Source organism: Myotis yumanensis, unplaced genomic scaffold, assembly GCF_028538775.1.
Source record: "Myotis yumanensis isolate MYYU_CA2020_CCGP unplaced genomic scaffold, mMyoYum1.0.hap1 SCAF_112, whole genome shotgun sequence".
NCBI lineage: Eukaryota > Metazoa > Chordata > Mammalia > Chiroptera > Vespertilionidae > Myotis > Myotis yumanensis.
The window spans coordinates 20,752-32,506 of NW_027223863.1; the positions used below are offsets into that span (position 1 = coordinate 20,752).

Consider the following 11,755-nt stretch of genomic DNA (forward strand, 5'->3'; position numbering starts at 1 on the left):
ACCTACAGACCCGCTGGGCAGGGAGGGCCGGGCGGCTCCGCTTCATGGGACCCTGGGCAGAAGGGAGAGGGGACCCCCCACCCCCTCCAGACCTACCCCCCCCGACAAGGAGCGGGGACCCTCGTCCCCACGGGGGTCGGGCACTGGTCCAGGCGCTGGGGCTGATGGTGACTCGGCTGCCCAACCTCGCACCCTCTGACCCGGGAGGAGGCCCTGTGCCGGCCGAAGGGGCAGGGCAGGTGGCCTTGGACATGAAGGGCGGGGGGGTGGAACCACGTGGGGCCCTTGGGGGCGCAGGCACAGGGAGTGGGAAGAGGGGAGCTGGGCTGTGAGTCCCGCCCGTGGACATCAGGACCCGTCCCCACGTCCGGCCCGGCCCAGCAGCCCTTGTCCGAGGAGCCTGCTGGTGGCCATGGAGGACGGAGCTGGAGCCAGAGTGCGGTCAGCGGGGCCCAGTGTCCCTGGGACGTCGGTGCTTCGAGGCCTTCCCCGCGCCCAGGACAGGGGATCGCATCACAGGCCTCTGAGGGCGGGCGGTCGTGGGGGCAACTCGGGGCGATTTGGCACCAACATGAGCGACAGCCAGAACCCCCGGCATCAAGTGAGACCCAGGAGGCCGCCGGGACGCACATGAGCGGGGAGGGCGCCTCCTCCAGGGCAGAGAGGGAACTGCATGGCCCCGGGCCTCCCACCCCCCACGGCTCAGGCGGGGTCACCAGTGGGTGGGACTCACCAGAAACAGGATCTGAGCTCCTTTCAGCGCAAACTGTTCCCCCAACAAAGTGCTTTTTAGGTGACGCCTCAGTGTGTGCGACTCACTCTCAGATCACAGTCTCTCATCAGACCGCACACATCGCGGCAGAATTGATCAGCACAGAATGTATAGCTTTTCCTGCACAGCCACTGAGATGGTCCCCAAGCCTCTGCAGTGAGAGGAGACCTTGGGGTGAAATGCTCAGAGCTGCCGCGAGGGCTCCTCAGGATCTGGGAAGGGGCTGCGCGTAAAGGAATAACACCGGACGGGAAGATAAATCTGGGGGGCGTTTGGGGAGCCAGGCGGGGACTCAGCTCCCGGAACCTGGGGACCCAGAGCTTTTTATTCACTGGAAACACATTGGCCTTCAGGACAGCAGACATACACGTCAAAGGTAGGGCTTGGCCCCAACCGGTTTGGCTCAGTGGATAGAGCGTCGGCCTGCGGACTCAAGGGTCCCGGGTTCGATTCCGGTCAAGGGCATGGACCTGGGTTGCGGGCACATCTCCAGTGGGGGGTGTGCAGGAGGCAGCTGATCTATGTTTGTCTCTATCCCTCTCCCTTCCTCTCTGTAGAAAATCAATAAAATATATTAAAAAAAAAAAAAAAGGTAGGGTTTGGTCAACAGTGAAAGGTTACGGGAATGGCCTCCGGTGTCCCACCAGCAAGAAATTATATGTAAGTTTCCATTTCTGCTGAATACAGAGGCGCTTCTCGGGACTTCTCGCTTTTGTTAGGACTCAGAGCGGAGGTCAGGCACCTGTGTCTTCAGATTGTGATTCCAGCCCCAACCGCAGGCAGACTGAGGCCTCCTGTGTGGGTGGAGCTGTGGGTGACGGTGTGTAACCGTGACTATAGGGCCACCTGGGTGCCCGGGAGTCACATCAGCCCCCCCCCCCCCCCCCCCCCCCCCCGTACAGAGCGGAGGCCGCCGCCCCCGGTCCGTCCCCACATGGCGCTGGCGGTGCTGTCTGTCCCCTGCGCTGAGCTCACCTCCCGGCCCCCCTTCATGTCACAGGGGGCGCCTGTCTTTCTCTTCATTTTCTCTGTAAATCCTCACCCCAGGGTTTAGGGAGCGTGGGAGGGAGGGGAGGGAGGAGAGAGAAACAGGGGAGAGGTCTGGAGGGGCGCCTCCTGCTCGCACCCGGCGGGGTGGGATCCGCCTGCTCCCAGGTGGGTGCCGGGGTCAGGGTGACGCGCTCACCACTGAGCCACCGGCCCGGGCGCAGGTTTGCGTTTCTCACGCCCCTGCCTGTCGGGCCCGGAGTCCCGCTGCCCCGGGGGTGGAGGGGTGGGGGGGGTGGGGAGCTCCAGTCCGAGTCACCTCCCGCACCTTCCCCAGGGGACTGGGTGTCACCGCGCTGCAAACACCGAGGCCCCTCCAGGGCACTGCTTCCCCCACTTCCGGTCCTTCTCTGTTTATCGTTAAAAGTTGTTTTCACCTCCCCCTTCCGGTCCCCTGATCACCGCTGAACGGAGCAAACTGCAAACCGCCCACCGCCTGGCGCCCAGCAGCTCTCGGGGCGGGAGGGGCGGTCCGGGCGGGAGGGGGTCCGGGCGGGAGGGGGTCCGGGCGGGGGGCGGTCCGGGCGGGAGGGGCGGTCCGGGCGGGAGGGGGTCCGGGCGGGGGGCGGTCCGGGCGGGAGGGGGTCCGGGCGGGGGGGCGGTCCGGGCGGGAGGCGGTCCGGGCGGGGGGGGCGGTCCGGGCGGGAGGGGGTCCGGGCGGGAGGGGGTCCGGGCGGGGGGGGCGGTCCGGGCGGGGGGGGCGGTCCGGGCGGGAGGGGGTCCGGGCGGGAGGCGGTCCGGGCGGGAGGCGGTCCGGGCGGGAGGGGGTCCGGGCGGGAGGCGGTCCGGGCCGGAGGGGGTCCGCGCGGGAGGCGGTCCGGGCGGGGGGAAGTCAGGGCGGGAGGCGGCCGGGGCGGGGCTGCCTGCGGAGGGGCCTCAGGGTCCCCAGGGACCAGGTGCCGGTGCCTCCGGGCGGGTGGCCAGGCCCTGCCCGCAGCCCCTTCTAGACCCGGGCGCTCCCCCAGGTGCCCGCGCTGCAGCCCTTCCCGCTCCGGGAGGAGCCCCGGGCCCAGCTCCGTGCAGCCCGCATGGCTCCTGCGCCCTCAGCCCTGCAGCGGCCCCGTCCCAGCCCCGGCCCTGCTGCCCCGCCCGCTGTGGACGGACATGTGGTCCCACAGGTGACCCTGCCCTGAGTCAGAACCAGGGTCTTTACTGGACCAGCTGCCCGCCCCCCAATACCCAGCCCCCACCCCCCCCAGTCCAGGTGAGTCCTGCTCCGCCCTCACACCTGTCACCTCGGGGCTCAGCCTTCCTCTCAGTGCGCACGCTCAGCCCTGCCCTGCCCGGCCCTGGGTGGGCGAGTGGGCACCCCGGCTGGTCAGGAGGGGGAGCCGGTGCTGGGGGAGCCTGGGGCGCACACCTGGGCCTCCATTCCCAGAGGACAAGGGGTTCCCGCAGGAGCTGAGCTCTTCCCGAGGGAGGGGAGCCCGGCCCTGCTGGTCCCTCCTGGCTGCTGTCCCCTCGCTGGGGGCTCTGCTGGCACCACCACCGCAGAGCGCGCCTGGGAGGGGCCTCAGCTGGTGGTCGGCGGAGTCAGTGGCGTCAGCAGAGCCTCGTCCTGGAAACACACGAGCCAGAGGCAGGTCCCCGGTTCCTGCAGAGGGAGTCCCTTCCAGGCCCTGGGTTCCTGTGTCCGTGTCCCTCATTCCACGGCGCTTCCCTCATTCCCGCCGAGGGGCCGGTGCCGCCTCCACAGTGTGAGCAGGAGGCGGAGGTGGAGGCCCAGGCCTCTGAGGTCAGAGATGGGGGTTGGGTCTGAGCACCGTTTGCACCCGAAGCCCTGGGCCCGGCCCTGTCTCTCTGAGTCCCCACCTCCCGCCTGTGGAATGGGGGCAGGAATGACCCAGCCCGCCCCCTGCAGGCAGGAGGGTGTAAGTGCACATGGTGGGGAGCCCCTCCAGGTGCTCAGGGGTGACCGTGCCCCTCCCGCACCCCCAGGGCCCAGAGTTCCCCTGAGAGGCTCCCTCTGGAATGTGTGGGTGCAAACAGCTCCCAGGCAGAGGGGACACAGGTCACGGAGGCTCAGAGGGCTCTGCCCGCGTGGGGAGAGGCTGCAGGTCAGCTCTCTGGGGGGCAGAGCGACAGGGAGTGAGGTGCGCTTTGGGGGAGGCGCCCACTTCCACGGAAACTCCCGCGGGGAGCGGGGGAGGCGGCTCCTGGACCGGAGAGGGGACGGAACTGCTCTGCGGAGCTGGGACCTGCCCCTCCCTCCTGGACCCTCCCTTGGGCGGAGAGAGCCCAGCCACAGCCCTGTCCCCCCCTGTGAGGGCTGGTTGGTCCCGCTGTGTGGGACGTGGCCCTTGTCTGTTTTGACGGAAACCGCAGCCCAAGATCAGTTTGTTTTTGGTTCTATTTGGGAAAAGCCACTGCAGCTGTGAGGTCAAGAATGAGCCCGTCTGTCCCGCCGTCCATCTGTCCTGCCGGCCGGAGTCCCGGGGCCGCGGTCAGGGAATGAGGGTCCGGGGTGGACATGCAGCCTCTGCCCGGCTGGGGGCCACCCCCCTGCAGCCCGACGCCCTCGGCTGACGTCCTGAGGCTGGTGAGTCGGGGACGGTGTCGCCCAGCAGCCCAGCGCCGGTGGGGGAGCCGGCCCTGCCCACAGCCCTGGCCGCTGGGACTGGGCCCAGGCAGGAGACCACCCCCTCCCAGGACTCTCCTCTGTGGACCCCTGTTGTTCCCCCCCCCCCCCCCACATTCAGGGGCAGAATCCTCCCCCACCGCCCAGCCCAGTCTGGGGAAGGAACTGGGTGTCAGTGCCTGGGAGGGAGGCCGGGCACAGCTTCCTGCGTCCTTTCCTGTTTTCTTTTTCTTTTCTTTTTTTTCCGGCATCATTTCCATTAGCTCAAGAGCTGTCAGCTCATATGTCCCATGGTTACTACTCAGGTGTAGCTCTGACAGACAGGCATCCCCTCCCCTCCTCCCCCTTCCCCTCCCTCTCCCCCTCCTCAGCTCCCTACCTGTGACCCTGTCACCGCCCCCCCCCCCCCCCTTCCCTGCCCTTCCCTGGCAGCTTCCAGGGCTCGGGGTCCAGCAGAGGGAGCAGCGAGGCTGAGTTTGTTGGGTCAGAGCAGCCCTGGCCTTCCCAGGGGCGGGGCCTCACTCTCCTGGGCCCAGGGGGTCAGAGGTCACACACAGGGTGGTCCCAAACCCAGGCTCTTAGGATCCTCAATAGAGGATCCTGAACATACCGTGTTCATGGATTGGTAGAATCAACATTAAAATGTCCATACTACCCAAGGCAATCTGCAAATTAAACGCACTTCCCATTAAAATACCAACGACATATTTCACAGACCTAGAAAGAACTGTCCAAAAATTCACCTGGAATAAAAAAAGACCTCAAATAGCTGCAGCGATCCTGAGAAAGAATAACAAAGTAGGTGGGATCTCAATACCAGATATCAAGCTGTATTACAAAGCCACTGTTCTCAAAACTGCCTGGTACTGGCACAAGAACAGACATATAGATCAATGGAATAGAATAGAGAGTCCAGAAATTAGCCCGAACCAATATGCTCAGTTAATATTTTACAAAGGAGGCAAGAACATATAATGGTGTCAAGACAGTCTCTTCAATAAATGGTGCTGGAAAAATTGGACAGATACATGCAAACAAATGAAACTAGACCACCAACTCACACCATACACAAAAATAAACTCAAAATGGATAAAGGACTTAAATGTAAGACAGGAAACCATAAAAATACTGGAGGAATCCAAAGGCAACAAAATCTCAGACATATACTGAAGCAATTTCTTCACCGATACAGCTCCTAGGGCATTGGAAACTAAAGAGAAAATAAACAAATGGGACTCCATCAAAATAAAAAGCTTCTGCACAGCAAAGTAAACCATCAACAGAACAATAAGAAAGCCCACTGCATGGGAGAACATATTTGCCAATGTTATCACCGATAAGGGTTTAATCTCCAACATTTACAGGAACTCATACAACTTAACAAAAGGAAGATAAACAGTCCAATAAAAAAATGGACAAAGGACCTAAATAGACACTTTTCAAAAAGAGGACATTCAGAAAGCCAAGAGAGGTATGAAAACATGCTCAAAGTCACTAATCATCCGAGAGATGCAAATCAAAACAACAATGAGGTATCACCTCACACCTGTCAGACTGGCCATCATCAACAAATCAACAAACGACAAGTGCTGGAGAGGATGTGGAGAAAAAGGAATTCTCGTGCACTGCTGGTGGGAAGGCAGACTGGTGCAGCCACTATGGAAGGCAGTATGGAGTTTCCTCAAAAAGTTAAGAATGGAACTCCCATTTAACCCATTGATCCCACAGAAACCAGAAACACCAATCAGAAAGGATATATGCACCCCTATGTTCAAAGCAGCACAATTCACCATAGCTAAGATTTGGAAACAGCCTAAGTGCCCATCAGCAGATGAGTGGATTAGAAAACCGTGATACATCTACACGATGGAATACTACGCTGCTATAAAAAGGAAGGAATTCTTACCATTTGCAACAGCATGGATGGAACTGGAGAGCATTATGCTAAGTGAAATAAGGCAGTCAGTCAAAACAAAATACCACATGATATCACTCATTTATCGATAATAAAGACCATTATAAACTGATGAACAAAAATAGATACAGAGGCAGAGAAACATTAAACAGACTGTCAAACTGCAGCGGGAAGGCTGGGGAGGGTTGGGGGGAGTTGGGGGCGAGATAAGAGATCAACCAAAGGACTTGTAAGCATGCATATGAGCATAACCAATGGAAACAAGACACTGGGGGGTAGGGGAGGCTGGGGAAGGTCAAGGGGGGAAAAAAAGGAGACAAATGTACTCTCTTTGTAATATTTTAAGCAATTAAAAAAAATAGACAATCCTGTCCTGGGCCCCCTGCAGGGCATGGCCCATTTCCTGGAGGGTGAGACTGAGGCCCAGGCAGCTGCTCTGCTCCAATACCCCCGCATCTCCCTTAGGCCCTGTTCCTCCTCCTTCTGACAGCCCCGCCCTGCGCACTGGGGAAGCCCTCATGCAAAGAGGAGGAGTTCCCGACGGGGCCTTGTGCTGCCCCAAGTGCAGGCCAGGTGGGTGCAGCTCTGCAGGACCCGTGGGTGGCGCTGGGGGCGGGGCTGTGCTGGGGGCAGGAATCCCCCCTCCCCTGGCCTGGAGCCCCTCTGCTCCCAGCACCCCTTCATGGGAGGCCTGAAGACCCTGCACACAGAGGGCACCCCCATCTTCCCAACCCCCCCCCGGACCCTAAGCTCAGTGCTCAGGGTGGGGCTGGGTTGGGCAGCCCATTTCAGGCCAGGGGAGGGGGTGTCAGAGACAGGCCTCTGTGTCCCAGGAGGCCCCCAACTTCCAGAAAGTTCTCACTTCCTGCCAAGCTGGCTCATTGGCCTGGGGAACAGCCCAGGTGGGGTGACCCCTGGGGGGGGTGTCACACCTGCCAGGGCTCCTGGGGCCGTCCCGCCCTGAGTGTGTGCCCGCTTGGCTGCAGGCTCCCGGGTGCAGGAGGCCTGCGGGGAGCTCATGGGCACAGTGTGTGTGGCCTGCACGCCGGGCACCTACACTGCCCACCTCAACGGCCTGCCCGAGTGTCTGCCCTGCCGCGTCTGTGACCCAGGTGAGACCAGGAGCCCCTTGGGACTGGCCTCTGTGTCCGGCAGCTCCGGGCCTATGTTCCGGCTGAGCCTGGGCTGCGGCCGGCAGGGTCCAGGGGGAGCAGAGGGGGCTGCACCCCTGTCCCCGTGCCCTCCCCAGGCCTGCGGGCGCTGCCCAGCCCTCAGCGTGGTTTCCTCCCGGGACGGGCCGCTCCCCCAGCCCTGGCAGGCCTTGCTGCTGCTCTGAGCTCCTTCTCTGGGTCCCAGGCCTGGGCCAGGTGACCAGACGGAAGTGCTCCACCCGGAACAACACCGTGTGCGGCTGCGGGCACGGCCACTTCTGTGAGCGACAGGACGGGGACTCCTGCGTCCAGTGCAGGCCCCACAGTGTCTGCTGCCCGGGCCAGAGGGTGTGGGAGACAGGTGAGCGCGGCTCCCCCTGAGGACACAGGTCCCGGACCCCGGCCTGAGGGGGCCCCCGAGGAGCCCTCTGCCCGACACTGTCGTTTCTCAGGCACCGAGTGGCAGGACACGCTGTGTGAAGACTGCCAGCCGGGCACCTTCTCTGCGGGGGGCACCCAGGCAGCCTGCACGCCCTGGACCAGGTAGGTGACCCGGGTCCCTGGAGGGGCTGCCAGGTTTTCCTGGGAGATAAAGGACCCCCATCGAGGAGACGGTGGCCCCCCAGCCACCCCGCTGACCCTGTGGCTCCCACACCGCTGTCACCTCAGCCCAGGGCCCGGTCAGCACATCCCAGATGCGGGGCTCAGGACGCTGCGGCCAGAGACCCACCCTGTGTTCCGGGGTGTCCCCAGGTGTGAGGGCTGAGGGATCCTGACATTCAGAGTCAGGGGTGCACACACGAGGCTCCAGAGTGAGGAGTCCACTCCCCCGGAAGCGGGAGCCCCAGTGCCCACGCCCCTCACTTCCAGCTGTGACCTGGCTGCTTAGTCTCTGATGTGACTGCCACACGGAGGCCCAGGGTCCTGTGTGTCCCTCCTCCACCCCTCCTTTCCTCCCCCAATGTCTGTCCCTCTGTCTCCACCCTCCCCTCCTATACATCGTCCCCCCTCCCCCTTCCCCCAGGTCTGTCCCTCTGCCTGGGGCACTGGCTTTCACAGTCCATTCCTGACACCAGCTCTGCCCTCACCCCTGGCATCTCCTTCGCTGTCCCTCTCTGGTGACCAGTGTCCCTGTCCCCGGTTGTCCTGCCCCTTCCTCCCCTCCCTCCGTGTCCCCGTGGCTGTGGGACAGGGAGAGTCAGACCTGAGTGCCCCCCAGAGCCCCCTCCCCGGGCCCACCCCAGACAGCAGCCTCCCCCTCTGCGCTCCAGGCTGCGCAGGGGACGCTCTAGTGCTGGTGGTCTTAATGCAGCAGCTCGAAGGGTTCAGGAATCTGGAGAAGGGGCTGCGTGTAAATGAATAAAGAGTCCAGAGAGGAAACATGATTTTGGAAGGCATTTGGGGGTCAGAGGAGACTTAGCTAGAGGAACCAAGTGCTCCTTGTCTCAGGACCCCTCGCTATTTATTAACACACTTTGCCCTGAGGTGAGGGAGACATACATCAAAGGGCAGGGCTAGTACACAGAGTCCATGGTCAGATGGGGGAACTGCCCCCGGCTGTCCAGGTGTTTGGCCAGCAGGAGGCAGTAACATGCAGATTGAAATGCCCTCAGCTGCCTGGCAGCCAGCAATCCTTTATGCATCCTGTTCAGGTTTGGGGAAATGCCCTCAGCCCGCTCCCGATGATTCAGCCCAGCTGAGTGTGACCTGCTGGTATTACCTTCCGGCAGCGCTCGGGGTCTGGGGGGTCGGAGTGAGTGCCAGGCACCGAGGTGCCCCTGCCCGCTGCCCACCGGCCCCTCCTCCCCCAGGTGCAGTGGCCCACTCGCCTGGGAAGTGACGCCTGGGACCAGCAGCTCAGACGTGACATGCTCCTCCAGAGGCCCCGTCATCATCATCAGCGGCAGCGTCATCCTCGTCATCGCTGTCATCTGTGCCCCTTGTGCTCATGTCCATCAGGAATAGCAGGTCACGTGGTGAGCAGGAGCCCCTGGTCCCATCAGGGCTCAGGTCCCAGCACTGTCATCCCAGACACCGCTCTGGCTCTGTCCCCCAAATAGAGAGGCGGCCTGGGTGCCCGGGGCGGGACTTCCTGTGTGAGGAGCCTGGTGCCCCCGGTGCCCACACAGCACCAGGACCTGAGCTCCCACCTGCCCTCAGCTGACGGAGGAGCACAGGGAGCCGAGAGCAGCAGGAGGCCCCGTCATGCCTCCCTCCCCTGTCCCTGCCCAGGGCGCTCTGCGTGCCCAGAGTCTGAGGGGGGGCCCTGAGCAGAGAGAGGCTCAGGGCTGTGGGCGAGGCTGTGCCCTGTCCTCACCCGGGAGGTGCCCGGCCCAGGGCCCGGCTCTGAGCAGCGGGGGGTCCCTCCTCCCGGCTCCTGGCAGCCGCTCCCCTGTGGGGGCTCAGCCCTCCCTGTGGACGGTCCACGGGGCTGAGGGGGGGCCGGGTTGGCAGCAGGGGAGGTGGCTGGGCCCGGGTCCTTCCCCGTCTCCCTGCCCCGGGGACAGGCCGACCAGGAGCCCGTGCTTGGGTCTTGCTGCCTCTGAGCGGGTCGGTCTCTGGGAGGATCCCCGTGAGCAGCAGGCCCCCTGGTCCCCGGCAGGGCTGCCCCTTCCTGATGGGGCGTCTCTGTTTTGCAGGTAAACTCGCCTTTCCTCGGGAATTGCTGCCTGTCCCCACCCTGGTGGTGAGCCTGCTGGCTGGGGGGTTTGGGGGGGCAGGTCCCTGTGGGGCTGAGTCCTCCCTGGACGCTGTGCTAAGTCCGGGAGGGAGGCCCCGCTCCTGCCCTTGGGGGTGGCTGACCCCGAGCATCCGGGCCACGCGGGATCGTCCCTGGTCTTCACGCCGAGTGTCCCTCGCAGGGGACAGGAAAGCGGACAGAAAGGAACAGGCGTCGGGACCTGCAGGCCTCCCGGGTCCAGCCAGACGTCACCTCGGAGCCTGTGGAGGAGACAGCATCCCTGTTCCCTCAGAGGGACCCGCCACCTGACACATGGCTGCGGGATGCAGACGCCTGAGCCATCTCCGAGAGGCTGCGGGCAGCGGCCAGGCCCCCAAGGACCAGCTATGGGGTCAGGGCAGCCGCGGGACCCCCTCCTGGAGGCCAGCCCGCACCTGGCTGGGGAGGACACCACCCTCAGCCCCGGGCCCTGAGCTCAGCTGCAGGACGGCCCTCAGCCTCCTCCTGGGCTGGGACTGGGACGGGGTCATGTCTGCGCATCACATGACTCACAGTCTGGGAAGCCATTTCCAAATGACAATTTTATGTCTTACATTTTTTATTATCATCTATATCAGTGATGGCGAACCTTCTGAGCTTGGCGTGTCAGCATTTTGAAAAATCCTAACTTAACTCTAGTGCCCTGTCACATACAGAAATTTTTTTCATATTTGCAACCATAGTAAAACAAAGATTTATATTTTTGATACTTATTTTATATATGTAAATGCCATTTAACAAAGAAAAATCAACCAATAAAATGAGTTCGCTTGTCACCTCTGAAACGTGTGTCATAGGTTCGCCATCACTGGTCTATAGTATCAAAACCCAGTGGCCCTTCAACAAATCAACAAACGACAAGTGCTGGAGAGGATGTGGAGAAAAAGGAACACTTGTGCACTGCTGGTGGGAATGCAGACTGGTGCAGCCACTGTGGAAGACAGTGTGGAGTTTCCTCAAAAAACTAAAATGGAACTCCCATTTGACCTCGTGATCCCACTTCTAGGAATATATCCCAAGAAACCAGAAACACCAATCAGAAAAGATATATGCACCCCTATGTTCATAGCAGCACAATTCACCATAGCTAAGATCTGGAAACAGCCTAAGTGCCCATCAGCAGATGAATGGATTAGAAAACTGTAGTACATCTACATGTTGGAATACTATGCTGCTGTAAAAAAGAAGGAATTCTTACCATTTGCAACAGCATGGATGGAACTGGAGAGCATTATGCTAAGTGAAATAAGCCAGTCAATGAAGGAAAAATACCACATGATCTCACTCATTTATGGATAATAAAGACCATTACAAACTTATGAACAAAAATAGATACAGAGGCAGAGCAGTCTCAATCAGACTGTCAAACTACAGCGGGAAGGCCGGGGAGGGGTGGGGGGTAGGGGGTTGGAGATAGGGGGGTAAGAGATCAACCGAAGGGCTTATATGCATGTATATGAGCATAACCAATGGACATAAGACACTGGGGGGTAGGGGAAGCCAGGGGATTGTCAAGGGCGGGGCGCGGGGGGGGGGGAGGAGACATATGTAATACTCTTTGTAATACTTTAAG

At 61.4% G+C, this 11,755-nt stretch overlaps 1 pseudogene; it reads left to right on the top strand.

The window, feature by feature from the left end:
• Nucleotides 1–3,786: 3,786 nt before the first annotated feature.
• LOC139001164 (tumor necrosis factor receptor superfamily member 14-like) lies at nt 3,787–11,469 on the top strand (annotated as a pseudogene).
• The last annotated feature ends 286 nt before the right edge of the window (nt 11,470–11,755 follow it).